Here is a 16538-nt window from a genome sequence, read left to right on the forward strand (position 1 = left end):
TGTTCCGCGATGAAAACCAGCTTTAAGCAACGGCGTAGTCGAACGGTGTAAGTAATCCTACAATTTTTTGTTTATAGCATAGTTTATACAGATTATTCCCAAAAAATTATACGTATTTTGGAAATGTTGAGTGGAATTAGTCTAGAATCGGTTAATTTTATAGAAGAAAACCTTTCGAACAGCCTTAGTCCGTAAAGTTCCCACCTATCGGGCTGCGATTGGCTCATTCCTACAACGTAATTTTCGGTTAGCGTGGAACGTATCTAAGCGTTATAGGGGGGTCTACTGTAGATACATTTTGAGCCACAACAACGCGTGGCGGGGTCTGCTAGTTTTAAATATAAATGAAACTCTAATTATAGCAAGTGTTATTATAATACAATTCAGTACTTTTATTTTAATTTAGAACAATCGACTAATTAAAAAAAAGGCAAATAAACGAGTTGCTTAACTTTTCCGGCAAAAAAGTTAAAATATTTATGGCACTATTTGTTTTAAGATTTTATTTTAAAAACTTTTTACATCATTAACTGTTATAAAGTGGAAAAAAGAGTAGAGGGTAATAAAACTTTGATGGGTTTTACTTTAAAAAATGGTAACGCTAATAATGAGCAAAATCTGCATTAATTAAGTCCGATCCAACACGAGATATGACGCGACCCCCCTCCATCTCCCACTCGTAGACTTTTAAACACCAAAATTTACGAACATCAATCAATCTCCTAATACACGAACTTCCCTGCAGAATTTCAGAAATTTTCGACGAAAGGCACGGGAGTTATTAAGCTTCAATGAGAGTGAAAAAATCGTGCCACCCATCCAAACAAAACGAAGACAAACACCCATACATAAAGAAAAAAATCCCCAACTTTATTTTGCATTTTTCTACGTTTCAAGCATGTACTTTACAAAATGTAAAAATCTTGGGGGAGTCATTATACTGTATATAACAGCCGAGAAAGTAAAAGAAATGTGTATCATCACACATTTCTCTATTAGTCGTTACACACGTAAACAATCACCTTTGGAAAGATCATTTCCCATTTGAAGTTAGTTTCTTGCTCGCGTAATGCGCGTTACAACAAACATAACATCTCATACAGTGTCTTTTCTATGACTAAGTTTGTGTGTATGTATAAAATCTACAATATTGCTTCCTCCAAAAGCATTTATTATAAAATAATGTTAATGTCTTATATTGGTCTTCAATTTAATTTAACAATTTAAAACTTACTTCACACAATCTAGAATGCTTTGTTGGTACGAACTTCTCTCTCGATATTTTTTGAAGCCATATTTTTCTTCTTTCGCGATTTCGTTTCCCCGTTGGAATGGAAAACAATTTTAACGTGGCAGATGCACGATTAGAACACTTATAAGCGCAACAACAAGACGGCATACTTAAATAATACACAAAAGAAAAGTAGCAGTAGACAACGTTAAACATAAACATACACACAAGCAACGGCCTTTATCTACCCTTTGACCAGAAAATGGCGCCCCGTAATCAAGTGAATCTCGACTAACTAGTAGCCCGGGACGCCCCCTAGTGGGCGTTTTAGCAGTATTACAAATTCCTATGAGGCATGTTTAAAGCAGCGGCAGTTTACGTTCCTACACAGTGGCGTATTTCTTTGGTCGTGCCATGAAAGGTTTCTATTATTATATTAAAAAATTAGCTTAACTATTTCAAACCTTATCGTTTTATCGTAGCGGTTCAAATCTATCCGGTTTTTCGTTATTCGCCTCCTAGTGAACATTACAGGCATTCCGTGACAATAATAAATTCCTATTACAAATATAATGAATTATTTATATTGTTATATTGACCAAATAATAATTTATTGACGAAATGAATAATAATAATTTATATTGTTCATTTAAATAATAATTAGAATTGTTAATTTAATTTGAATGTTTTAAATATGACACACGATAAGGGCGCCTCTAGTGTCCGTTATCAAACGGTTACGGGACAGACGGACAGTTGAATGGGTTATATATATAGAAGATTGGACAACTACCAGCAGAAGTGTGTCGATACTTTTAAATCTAGATTTGTAGTAACGCTCCCTATCTACCCTACGGCGAAGCTGGCTACACAGGGGTGTTACATTACGAACAACTTCGAAAATTTTAAAAATACATACGTCACAGTTAATGAGTTTAAACACGCAAATTAAAATGACGCCGTTACAATTTATGCCCTTTGGCCATTTGTAGCGTGAGCGTCGCTATGTGATGCTGGCTAAATGTACACGTACAGTACAGTACAATACGTAACAGTCGACCTCTAGCACTCTAATTGATAGGACAGACAGAAATACAGTATTGTCTTTCTGCATCTACCTCAAACGTTACTAATTATCTGCATCTAAATAATGTTCAGGTTAAAATAATTGCAACGATAGTAGAAAATAAACCCTTAAAGCTTATCAATTAATAAATATCATTCTGTAAGAATAAAATTCAAAAACCGAACGTTTAAAACACTAGATTTTTTATTTACATAAAAGAGTTCTGTTTCGAATCACTGTAGTAATCCTAATTCAGAGGCAAGATATCATCCCTTAGCAATGAAAACTTTTAAATTATCTTGGTTCTATACAGTTCTATCTCGATACTTACAGAAAAAAAAACCACTCATAAATATACTTAGCACCACCTCATAAGTTATAAATGCGAAAGAACTGTCCCTTTATCGGACCACAGGTGTTTAGATTATTTAGGGTATTTTTCAGCGTAGTGTGATGCGATAGGAAGATCAATAGACAAGATTCTTACTCCCGCTGTTATACCCAATAATGCAATAAACACCAAAGCTAACGTGCCATTAGCGAAAATAAATTTATACAAGACTAATAATTGTTTACATTGTCCATTTATAATAACAATGCTTGGGATTAGTAGAATAGATATAAGGAGAGATGTTTACCGTGTAGTGCGTGACATAACAGCAATACATAATACAATAGTGTTAGATGAGTAATATAAAGTAACTGTTTAAAAAAAATGAAGAAAATTTAATTGTTTTCTAAATTTCACAGTAAATATTCATTTGAATTTATAGAACAAGAAATGTTTCATTTGTTTCGATCGATAATTTCACTCTCTTTCGATCAATAACTGAAATGTTTAGCAATAGTAACAACAGCAACAGCCACGGTAGCAGTTATGATAAATGGTATTAGGAATATATTCAGACATTTTTCCATAAATTTCCCATATTATGATATTCATTCGGCGGTTGAATTATTAAAAAAAATTTTTAACGGCATCATAAAAGTAAATAGTCTGACAAAACACTTGAAAAAATCGTTTTTATTTCCGAATAAAATAGTTTTTAAATCACCCGAGTTTACGTTTCTAAAACATCCCGACACAAAAAAAAGTTCATTTCTTACGAAAAAAGGCCAAGAACATTCGACCAGTCACTAATAATTAACAACGAAATAACATACAGCGAAACCTTCATTAACGGACACCTCTACTTAACGGAATTTTTACCCAACAAATAGGACATCTATTATATTTACCTCTAAATAGCGGACGATGTCGTCCGGAACCAACCTTAGGAAAACAATGTCCAGTCTTCAATATTCCGAAAGAATTAATTACGTACAGTACAAAATATTTTAAAACGCAAACAAAGGATCGGTTCAAATACTCTCTCAGGGGAGAAATTTTGGCCGTAGGCATCGAATAACGACTGGCTGAAAATAGGAATAGGGGAGACAGGTTGTAAAAAGCCGAACAATACTGTCTGTTAGAGAAAGCTCGCCTGGTTAAGTTGTCAATCACCATTCATCGTCATACATATTAATGTAAATAAACTTCTGTCTTATTGTCGGAATTAAGCTTACGATATCAAAAAACCATAAACTTTTCCCGAATTATTCGTTTCATTCGACAAGAACGGTAGCACAGTAGTAAATGATAGAGAAACTTTAACCATAAACGTTTTGTAATTGTTTAAGTTCAAAGGTCGTGTTACGAAGGCGATTTGCCGGCCGCTTTAAAGTGAGAGAAGATATTCGGTATTCTGGCATTCATGATGTCAAAACAGCTTTATGGTAGCTCGAGTGTAATTTTTAATAAATTAATTACTGAAAAAAGCAAAAATGTTTGAAAAAATACACATACTTGATAACTACAAATTGCCGTATAGATTTTTATTAGTCTCTTGGATCATAAATGATGTTATAAATAAGAGAATACATTACCATTACCGAATACATTTTCATTCCTGGAAAGAATAGTAAATCGCCGTCGTAACTCAGCATTAGGACTCTCACCCTAAACCGACCTTTGTTCACCCTTCTGCACGTAACAACGGTTTCATTTTTCTTTTTCGTTACTTTCCCCGTCGTTTTTCATAAATTAATTAGTCAACGTTTACGTTTTGTAGTAATTTTTTCGTACCATTTGAAGTATACTGTCTGTTTGCAACTTGCATGTTAGAATTCAATTGAAACGAGATTTTGACAATGATATATGTATTTTAATTATACATCCTACTTATACCTTTCGGTATATTCGCATTCCTAACGCAAATTTGATGTTTTCATAATCTTCACTGAATGACAACTGCGTTAAAATACAGTATGACCACCAGCGTATACCTCCTAATAGCGGACACACTTCTCGGTCCCGGTGGTGTCCGCTATTCGGAGGTTATACTGTAATTATAAAAGTGGAGCACAACTTCCAATGTCTTAATTTTTGCTTCCCATTATTCACCCACAAGGCCCATTACATAATTTAATCTTTCACAATTTACCAAATGAATTCATACAACTTCAATTATTGAAAATTTGAACAATTGAAAATGTATGTAGTCACCCTTCATTGTTGGTATGCAATTAAAACTAACATATTCATTCTGAGTAACCAACTTTTCATTAAATTTACTTAATGTTTCTTTGAAGTAGGTACACTTTCAGCCAAAATATTATCACGTTACAGCATAACTTTAGGAACAATAATATAATAGATAAATAGTTAATAGAAAATAATCAGATAAATAAACAACAATAATATAAACTACATTGCTTTTTAGTCAATAAATGTAAATGTATTGAAATTTAACTTGAAATTTTGAAGTTTAATGAAGTGAAACATTAACATACAATGAAAATCCTGATTTCAAATTAATCCTGCATTCACATTTTACTAATATTAATAATAATATAATTTATTAAAATATATATTTTGTATCAAATGACGAGTATGACTGTAGCTATTAACAGAGTTATGCAACATGGAAATTTTATGTAACAGCAGAATACAAAGGTTTCGATCAGTAAGGATTATTAACTACGCAAGCTAGGAAAATAAATAAATAAAACACTTGAATTCGAGCTATAAAATAATCATTTTTTAAATGATAAATAAATTTTGGACTTATTGAAGCAATAACAAAAACCAGATCTAATTTAAATCCATTATTTTTATTGTCTTCTTTTGCCACTGAATTCTTATCTGTAGGCAAATAATTAGCCATTACTAATCATTGTTGCTTGTGTCAAAAGCTATACCTTAGATGAGGATTAAATAGATCTTACTACAATCTAATTGTAGAATTTGTAATCATTCCATTCATTCTAACAAACATGTACTACTACTACTACTACTACTTCTGTATTGAAATATTCATTACAAAATTGCTTTTCTAGAGCTTTACATCCTATAGCTTTCGGGTTTGTAGTTCATACACTACAACTCATCTTCAGGGGTATTCTAGTGTAAACTCCAGATAGGTTTTTTTTGAGAAAATTATTCAAAAAATTTCTAATAAAGTGATGGAAAACACTACATTCCTCAAGGTAATGTAGTGTTTTCCTTATTGATTTTGTAATGAATTTTCACTAATCCAGCATTTCCCTTTGCAAAGGGATATGCTGGATTAGTGAAAATTCATTACAAAACCAATAAGAAGTAGCCTGTTCTTTCATTTTGGAATTTTCTCAATTTTCTTTCCTCATTATGTAGTAAAAACAAATAATATTCTTAATGATGAATAATAAATATTTGTTTGAACTTTCAAGACTTTTTATAGAGTATTAATCTTTCTTTTCTATGCAAAAATGTGAAAAAAAAAAACACCTTCAGGATTCATACCTTCTGTATTTTCAGTGTCTGATTACAGTAATGATATTTTGAAGAAATAATTTATATAAAACTGGTTTACAGTTTATCATCAATCAAAGTTTATTCATTATTTAACTGTAATATATTTTAAAAATATTTAAATTTGTGATCCTTAACAACAAAATTCTTCTAGTGAATGGTAATTGACCTCATTATATTATCAATTAGAAAATAACCAACTGATATTTTCCAATTTCCATTTCACGTAACCACCACAAATGTCAAAAAGTATCTAACAATGAACTTGGTATTTAAAATATTTTAATTATCTGCCGTGTGTGTTTTATTTAGGAAAGTATATATCAAAATCTCATACACTTATAAGTACAGTACATTGGTTTAAACTTTTTACTTATGGAAACCTGCCAAACAAGAAAAATATTTTGTATCACGAGATTCTAGTTTACTCAGGTTTTAGTGTATTACATATATGAATTGTGTGTTAAGATTTCTCAAATGTAATCTGATGAACTAATGATGTTATCTATTTGATTTCTGTTGGCTTTTAATTTCTAAAAGCATTGAACCGCAAAAGTATAGATACTCGCAGAGTATAACGATAATTTTTTAATTAGTAACTGAAATAGTTTTCCTTCTTACCCAATATTTAATACATTGTTATTGCTATAGTAATATTTATCTTTTGTAAAATACTTAATTTTACTATCTGAATATAATTTTTATAATATTTTTCTTAATATCATCATTTTCTGTTTAATTCAGATTATCTATAAGCTATTTTACAGATTTAAACTATTAAAAATATTGCCACTCTAAAATTTGGATATTTTATGATGGTTTGTATATGTGCCATTTCTACATTTTTAATTGAGCAATTTGCAACAATATTGGAATTTTTTTCCCTAACTGAACTATATAAAGCACAACTCAACTGATGGACTTTTGGATTGTTTTGTCTGACCACCAGCCAATTGGCTAATGGTCCTGTTTGTCATATATACCAGATTTCACAGCAACAGTTAAAGAAGGAAGGTGCAATTTATCTCATTAATTGTAAAGAATAATTTGACTTAATAAATAGCTTAATGAACTATCATACAATTAATAAACAGCATAGCATACTGATGTAGTGCAAGTATCACAACTAGTGACACCTTCCTCCTCTCTTTCTTTCCATTAATTTAATAGTTAAAAGTACATGATATGGACTAGCAGTGTACCTGGCCAGTTCCATATTTGAACCTCAGTACAAATTAGATAAGTAGAGCTGTTCTAGATTGCTATAATACACAATAAACATCTACAGTATATAGCATAATCAAGTTTCAATAGTTTCTAAAGGAAATTTTATGCATGTCTAGGGCTAAAAACTAAAAAAGACATGTCGGATATTCAAAGTAGATTCATTTATTATTTAAGCTATAAATAAATTTTTGTCTAGCGATATCTCTGTATTAACGTACAATTGTTTTTAATAAAGTTTATATATTACTAGATGTAAGTAAAAAATTAATGTCAGAATGATGATAAAAATACACTTTATATTTAAATGTACTGTATTTGTATAATATAATGAGGTTTATGGCTAGCAAACAGTCTGACTGTATATTTACATAACTAAACAATTGCATGAGATCAAATAATATTTCCTACAATTCAATAAAAATGTTGTGTATATTGCACTGTAATGATTAGTAATTAAATTTCCTTATTCTATCTTTTGTAAATTATTTTCTACTGTCCTATTCTAAATGTAAGCAAGAACAGAAATAAAATCCTACTACAATAATTTTTCTTAGAAACATGCATTGTCAACATAAATTAGGATAAAAATATCACTAATCAGTATTATAGTAATGATTGTACAATTTATCATCCTTAAATAAACTTGACAATTCCTAAATAATTGCTTCCAAGAGTTCTCGTTTTCAGAGTTAAAAAAAATTTTGGAAGATTTTATTCTAATGCTCTCTTATTTATAGATGAGAATAAAAAATGTCAAACCTTTCAAAATTTTTCACCCTAAACAATATCTAAACTATGTTTTAATATATACTCCAAAAGTTGATCATCTTGTCAAGTAAAATATGGGAAAAATAGACTAATTTGGGAGTCAGAATTTTTAAATTTTTGTCAAATTTCAGGAGTCCCCAGCAAATCCAAGAGCAAAGTTAATTTTAAAAGAATTCATAATGTTAAACATTATTATAAAATAAATAAGTTTAAGCAGTAATTAAAAATAATGTATCTGTATTATTACAGTTGTATCATCATCAACACTGATAATAATAATAATATCACAATGTATTTACCTGCATATATCAATAAGCAAATGTTATTGAAAGTCTGAAGTTGTCATATTTGCTATTTGGAACAATAGGAAGTACTTTATCCTTTTGTTCTATTGTTGGGAATTTGGATGTAAACAGTATAAGTACAGTACATTACATAATTGAAACACATTCTTAAACTTATCATCTTTCATACAAAATCCCTGATAGACTCAAGCTACTTAAGCTAGCTTTTTCAGGTCCAGTATATTATAAAAAGAAGTTATTTCTAAGTAATAAAATTTGACAATAAAATAAGGATATTTTCTCTTGATAAACAAGAAATGCAATAGAATGAATAAATGTTTATGAGGCTATAATAAATGTGAGATCATCAGGTATCTTCACATAATATTTGACAGATTATTATTATTAACATTTTATAATCAGTCAGAACCTGATGTTTTCATAATGCTGACTTAAATGATATAGATCAAATGAATTTTCTACAGTAGGAATCCCCAAAGTTTTCAAGAGGAGAGCAACATTACTAATTCTAACAGCAGCAGTGGGCTAAAGAGATTTAATATCTCACACATCTATTTAGTAAATTAAAAAATAATACTCATATCTAAAAATTAAGAAAATACTTTAAAAAAAGGTCCTCTATTTTTAAGTCAATATGGCCGTATTGCCTACTCTGCCCGGCTTCAATTTGAATCGTTTAATGCACGCGAAATATTTTTTAAAACCGACTTTTTTAATCGTCTAGAAGTAAGTGGGCTAGATAAAGCCTTGTCACGAGCCGTAGTTTGAAGACCACCCTGTTCTACAGTACGTCAGTCAGATCCTCACCTTTGCTTAATACAAAGATGAGGATCCGATCATAATATAGATTGTTACGACGACACGAGGATCCGACAACGTAGAACAGAAGTCTCCAAACTACGGCCAGCAACAATGCTCTTTACTTCTACACTTAAAAACGTTACAATTTAAAAAAATATTTTACTCGCATTAAACAATTTGAACCGAAGCCAGGAGAGTAAACAATAGGGCCATATTTACTTAAAAATAGAGGTCTCATTTTGTAATGTATTTAAATTAAATAATAACAACTTAGCTTTAATATTCTATGATTGTCGCTTTTTAATTTGCATATATATGTGAAATATTAAATCTCTCAGGCCTGCTGTTGTTGTCAGAATTAGTAATGTGGCATTCCTGTTGAAAAATTTGGGATTACCTGCTGTAAAACGTTAATGTGATGCTCTATATTATTCAAATCAGCATCAGATAAATATTTTACAGTATGTCAGATCCATCTGTTTTCATAACAATGGCTTAAATAATACACAGTTATATAAAAATTAAGAAAAAAAAATTATTAAATGCAGCTTGTTTTCGAATGTAAGCTTACACCTCAGTTAATGTTATTGTAACCTTGATGCCCGCCAATATTGTCGATTACCATTTATGTGCGCGTTATATTCGATAAGCGGAGTAAAAATCGAACTTACTTATAAAACTTCACGTCAAGCGGTGCATCAGTACGTCTTCCCGTTCTACTTTCGTAACCGTAATCGACACACGAAGGCACATTACTATTGTTGTTATCTATACGAATCGTTGCGTCTACTAACAACTAACATACCAATGCATTGTGGGAACATGGCGGCGATGTTATTGCGTCGCATCTATTTTATCATCATTTATGTAACAACTTTTTACACGTTTGTAATAATTGGTATTGTCGTCGTCAAAATGCGCATAAATTAGGTATTTAAACTATTAAAAATATTGCCGCATCCGAATTCTACCGTGGTTTTTACAGCAATTACTCGTCGTTTCTATAATTTGAGTTGTAGAAGTTCTCAGCAATAACAATAGGATTTCCCCCCTAATTGCATAGGATAAAAGGGTGAAAGGAACCGATGACCTCTCGCCGAAATCACCTGTACCTTCCACCTTTTTTACTCCTGCGGGCACGATCTACAGGTTTGATGAAGTCCCATCAGTCTCATTCAGAGCTGCATTTGTATCGAAAGTTCGATCGTTTCTTATTTCCTATCGTATTTTATGTATGTCTGGAAATAAAAATTTAAAAAATGACACGCCGGATAATGAAATTGGACCTGTCTTTGAATTTAAACTATAAACAAATTACTGTCCGGGCAGTATCACTACATTGACGATGGGATCGGAATTCGAATCCGTTACGTCAGCAGGATAACAAAAAGAAAACGCGAGGGTATTCAAGCATCTAATCATAATTTACCCAATTTTCGTATATAACATCGCTTCCTGTTCCTTGTCATATTTCTTCCCACTCTTCTGTGAACACTAAGAGGACTTTTACCAGGCTCACAATGGGGTTATTGGATGGTGAGAGACGCCTAACATACCTAAAACTATACACACAGTATATATATATACTAATTCATCAGTAAATATAGTTCCGGATTTAATCTTTCTTACGCCATGGGCATTTTAAGGAATTTCTATTAGAAGCCAATAACTGTACAAAAGATTTTTCACTCGTTGGTGGGTTTTTATTCGAATCTAGAACCAAACACGAAATGACTTATTAATAAGTAATAATGTCAACAAATCAATAATCTGAGTGCGATTGTTGTCCGTGGAAAAGAGCCAAGAATCCATAAGCTTATTTCAAACAAGCAGCAACAAACTTCACACTAATCTGTTATAATTAAACATGTGAGTTTCATATTAATGAAACAAAATGGAACTTTTACCACATTATTCTATAGATGTTTGTATTGTTTAGAAAAATTTACCATAGTGGTCCGCGAGGTCAGAACGGTTGGCGACCGTTGCAGTAGATAGTGTAGACGTATTATTAATGTAACGCGGATATTGTTATCAGTCTTCTAACGTTATCAGAACTAAAATGCACAAATTAAACACCACAAAATTTTCGATATCAACAGCCAATAAAAACGTTATACATATGTAATTGAATGAGCAAATTTAAATTGATAAGATGCTTTCTCTTAAGTGAAACGTTCGTTTTAACCTTGCAATCAATATTGTATGCAATTTAAATTTCGATTTCTGGCAGTTGTTAAGTTCATTTACAGGCTAATTGTTTGCAACTGTTAAAGACTGATCTTCATTACTCTTTGATTAAATACAGTAAAACAGTGTACTGTACCTTATATTGCTATCATAATGAAGAGCGACGGTTACACACGTTTAGGAGATCCGGATCTCGGGGCCTCGACCAACCAGGATAAGCCACATAACACTGGTAGTTGGTCTCGGTTTCGCGCCTCGCCAACGGTCTGGCCACGTGGGGTTTTCTTCACGTTAGTAAATTACTAATAGTAACAACTGAATAAAGGTCAGTTTACCGTAAAACGTCCTCCCCCTCGGCAGATCGCTGCGTGCTGCGTAGCAGTAAACAAAATAACCATACCAAACTTCAAAGCAGCGGCCGGATGGCCGAGCGGTCAAGGTGACAGCCTACCGCTCTGAGGGACCCGGGTTCGTATCCGAACGGGTCGAAATATCCCCAGGAATTTTTCGGGGGGTGGTCCGTTCGAATATGTCGGGCCCCGTCCCTCTCCACCAGGCAGCCCCATTGTGGGCCTGGCCGAACCCATAACGGGCTTGCAAAAAGAGGCCCTCTTAGTGCCCACAGGGCGAAAAGAGTTAAAAAAAACCAAACCTCAAAAACAAGAAATTAAAAAGGGGCAATTTTACCGTTTCAGTTGCCCATCACAGTTCATAAATGATTCTTTAGCTAAAATTAGACGTTATTAATTTACGATATCACAAATGTAGACACCTCAATCCTCTTCCTCCGTGCCCATGGGACCCGGAAGATCTGTCCGCCATTGATAGTGAAAGAAGCTAATAAGAATTGGAGAGATCTGTCCCTGAAAGCCAAACTTAAAATTTTAGAACGCAATATGTCGTCAAAATTTAGTCAACTTGATGCTGTTGCGCTGTTAAAAGTTTAATATTTAAAATAAATAAATAAACAAACAGAGCAACTATTGAAATGTCAACAAAAAAAATTAGCATTACTTCAAGAGATAATGATTGAGTTATGTTTGAAGCTTAAGTTTAATAATGTTTGTGAAAAAGTGAACCTGTTAAAAGGAGCACTAACTAAAAATACGGGAAATAAAGATTTTATGCAAGCGGTGGAGAAATGAGAGAACATTTGTCACTATTGTTCTGCTAGTTTATTCATATATGACAACGTGACACATCGGTGATCTGCCGAGGTGAATGCCTCCGGGGAGGTTTTTTGTGTTAAACTGGCTACAAACGTAAATAAAACCCGTAAAACTATGTGACCAGTCCGCTGTCAAGGTTTGAACGTACGACCAACTATCAGTTTTCAATAGTTTTATCCATTAGGCTACTGGTGAGCTTTGTTCTCTCTTCTAGTGTTTTTAGAATTAGGGGACCTTTAATTAAAACGTCGAAAAATGCAGACCAGCCGGACGGTCACGATTTGATGATTACAATACTTTCTCTCTTTAAAGCCAAGAAACTAATATTTTAAAATAAGCACAATCTTTATAGTTCAATACATCAAATAAATGCAATCAAACGTCTGAACAATCGCCACTGACGGGGACATAAAAAAAATGACCGTCGTTCGCAGATTGTTTTGTATTTATTTCAAAAATAAACTTCTTGGAAGAATGGCTGCAGTTTAAAGGACTCGGTTAAAGGTGAAGCTTCGACTGTAATTATTTTGCTAAGCGGACAGGTGAACATTGATAGGATAGAGTATAATCACGATGCAGATGCTAATGAAATTAATTCAAATCACCTGTGAGAGAACAGTCTGTTAGAAATTAACTGAATCGCCGCAAAAACAGTGTCGAACATCGAATAACGGTAACGTATCTACAATGAAAAAAGACGTGAAAACAGAATATGCTGTTGTTGCTAACATCGGCTTCCATCACTGGATATCAATTGCTCAACCAGGTTACTGCAGATTAAAAAAAAATTAAGACAATAATCGCATTTAAATTATGACAAAAAAGTAAATTAATTCTCTTGGAATAAGAGCAAAATACAGGGGAAAAAGTTATCTTTCTCTACAAAATCATATTTTAATTTGTATATTACGAATTGAATTTAGAGATAGGGAAATACTGTTTGCCTACTTTTAAATTGTCAAATCTGTTTCACTTACAATCATCATTAACCTTTGCTTAAAAAACTCCTCATCCTGAGTTTCAACTGCATTGTACATCAAGAATGTACAACTGAAACTCAGGTTAATAAATTGAATAAGTTCCAACGATGAAATGTAACTTATTCAACTGTACTGTACTTCAAAAATGAACTACAGTCACTTGTATTTCACTCTTATAATAATTACTCGTGTGTCAATTTTGATCAAACATACTTAATGTATACGATTTAATCACTTTCACGAAAATTCTGTCGTAACGCCTTACGTAACACAATACTATAGAAAACTAACATAATTGCGACGCGAAAATATTTATCATCATTGTATAACATGCCTTGTTTCTTGATTGACTCAGTCTATTTAAAATTAAAATCATTCCCTGTACATAAATACTTTGCTTAAGCACGATATAAACAAAATAGAAACGGCAGCACCGGGACTAGATGAATCGTCACGAAATTAACAAGTGAGCGAATTGGCCCAAGGGAGTACAGAAACGAGGGGGTTGGCATGAGGTAAGTGGGGATAAGGGGCTGCCTTTTGCTTGGGAATGAATCGTCACGAAATGTTTGTCATTAATTAATAGTTTATTGTGGAAACAAGGAGGCGTCGCGAGCGAGGAGTTCGATTGCCTGAGGCGGTCCAACTTACTTCGCCCATTTGCTTATATAATTATACCTGTTATAAAATACATAATTATAAAGAAAACAAAGCGTTTTTCATATACGCTATTTGTGCTCTTTGGATTCTAAATTCCTACTGATTGTAAAATATATCCTTTGTTTTTATAATGGCATTCTGCTTGATCCTTCTGGATCAGTCTCACTGATTTCTGCAATGGAAATGGGCAATAACTTCGTTTTACTGGTAATGAAAATTCAATCGACTACTTTTTAAATTATGCTAGCATATTAATAAGAATGTAGCATAATAAGTGGTTTCATTAAAAATGACTTTTAATAAGATGGTTTGTTACAATGTTTTTTTAAAAACATTTTATGAAAAATAGAAAATACAAAGTATTTTGAATCTAAAATTATGTTATTGATCTTATGTTAATCATCATTAATTCTGTCCTAGTATTACTATCACTTGTCAACTATTTTATTAAATTCTCATATCTGATTTTATTCCTTAATTTTAATCACTTATAATATACTTCTGTGTTGTACCTTGTCTAAGTGACACTTGTTACAAAATATATGTAATTAGCATCAGTGACACACTCAAGATTTACTTGGGGAGAAGAGTTAAACAGACAAAAATATTTTTATTGAGAACTCAATAAAATTCCTACCACTAAGTTTTCACTGCATTTTTATCAGGAAGTCTGATACTTTGTATGATACAAAAGGGATGGAGAGGAAGAACGTCTTAAAATGGATAGTTCTTATTTTGGTGGCAGGATAGGACCTGTCAGCCAACCCGAATGCCCCACTGATTATCATAAGATCAGAAATGTCATTCAAAAGATAGTGCTGTCATGTGAGCACTAAATGGACCTTACACAATACCCATCACAAGTTGTGCCACAATGGGAGAGATCTGATATTAAAGGTTGAGGCCTGATGTATCCAAGAAGTTACTGTAATATACAGATTATATGGGGTGTCCGAAAAAATATTGTGCAGTGAGAAGTGCGGTAATGATATGTTATTGTATGGATTGCATACAGGATTTCTACTTTGCATTAGATAAAATTACCACTCGCTCATGGATATTTCATTTTTTAGAAAACCACTTTTCCGACTGCATAATCTCCCTTGGAATCCAGCCCACCAGGACTCTGGAGCGGGATCTGCATTCACTGTAGGTGAAACTGCATATCATATTATCATCTTCAATCACTTTAATCCTTTTTAATTATGTTGATTTTTTCACAGCAAATATTATCCAGGTTTAATGATGTATAATTTTATTGTGTCATGTTTTAAATTTTATATATGCATTTCGGGTTAATCCCATGCTCATTGCTGTTTAAAAAATAACATTGTAATAAATCATGACATACTACATAATATTACAACAAGCAAGAATAATAAGATGCAATATCTTATGTAAAACTTCACTTTTATTAAAACTTTATTTAAACATTTCCACTGCACAGTAACCTTTCAGTAACCTTTTGGACATCCTATATTTTTCTACAATGTATTCAACAATGCTGCTACAGAAAAATTAAAAAATATTTATACTGTGGCCGTACGCCTTATTTTGTATATTTTATTATTAGTATTCGCTTCGTTTCCTTTTTTTTTTTTCTTTGTTAGTTCCTTTGTCTATCGCCTTCCAGAAACTTCTTCACTAATCCTTTCCTGGTAAGGTGGTGGTGATCTATTTTAAAGACAAAGAAAAGGCGGTAGCCCGAGGGCTAAGGGGTCGAACAAGACTTTCACTTTTTGCTTGGACGTTGGAGAGAGAGGATGTGTTGTAAAGACCTCCAGTTTGCTCTGTTATCGACAGAAGGAAGGAGACAATAAGCCGAAGCTATTATATGCTTCTATATGCTATATGCTATTATATGCTTCTGGATATGCTTCTATCGAGAGGAGATAGAAGCATATCCAGAGAAGAGAATATTTGGGTGCTTATTCTGAGAGTCGGATAGAATTAACCAATCAACTATTTCTCCAAGATTTGATAAGTCCGATATCACCACCATCAATCCAAGATCGTCGACACTTTGGGTATCCATTCCTTTTCTATCAAATATTCAGCTATCCTATTGCTTATCTTTTCTTCCTCCCATTTAGTATAAGTAGCTTTAAGTATTTAGTTATAGTCCCGTTTTTATTTTGTACCGTGGTGAATAGTATTGTCGCGGGATTTCTATTAACTGCCGAAATTGTATAGAAAAAAACCAAACGAGGAGTGTCGGAATATAAAAGAATCCTGAAACAGAAAATAAACACGGGTGAAGAAAGATTATCTAGTCGTATTGTTTGCTTTTCCTCTAGTTGAAAATACAC

General features: G+C 32.5%; 1 protein-coding gene across 11 annotated transcripts in view; it reads right to left on the bottom strand.

The window, feature by feature from the left end:
* Positions 1 to 16538, bottom strand: part of LOC111637882 (THAP domain-containing protein 5-like) — an 87710-nt gene that overhangs the window by 22882 nt on the left and 48290 nt on the right. The window contains exon 1 of one of the 11 annotated variants that reach the window (XM_023383488.1): positions 9902 to 10470. The exons of the other annotated variants lie outside the window; for them this stretch is intronic. The gene's annotated coding sequence lies outside the window, so the exon portion shown is untranslated. Of the gene's footprint in view, positions 1 to 9901; positions 10471 to 16538 lie in introns of those variants that run through there. 11 annotated transcript variants of the gene reach the window in all.

This window comes from Centruroides sculpturatus, unplaced genomic scaffold (assembly GCF_000671375.1).
Source record: "Centruroides sculpturatus isolate CEXI.00-Female unplaced genomic scaffold, Cexi_2.0 scaffold1088, whole genome shotgun sequence".
NCBI lineage: Eukaryota > Metazoa > Arthropoda > Arachnida > Scorpiones > Buthidae > Centruroides > Centruroides sculpturatus.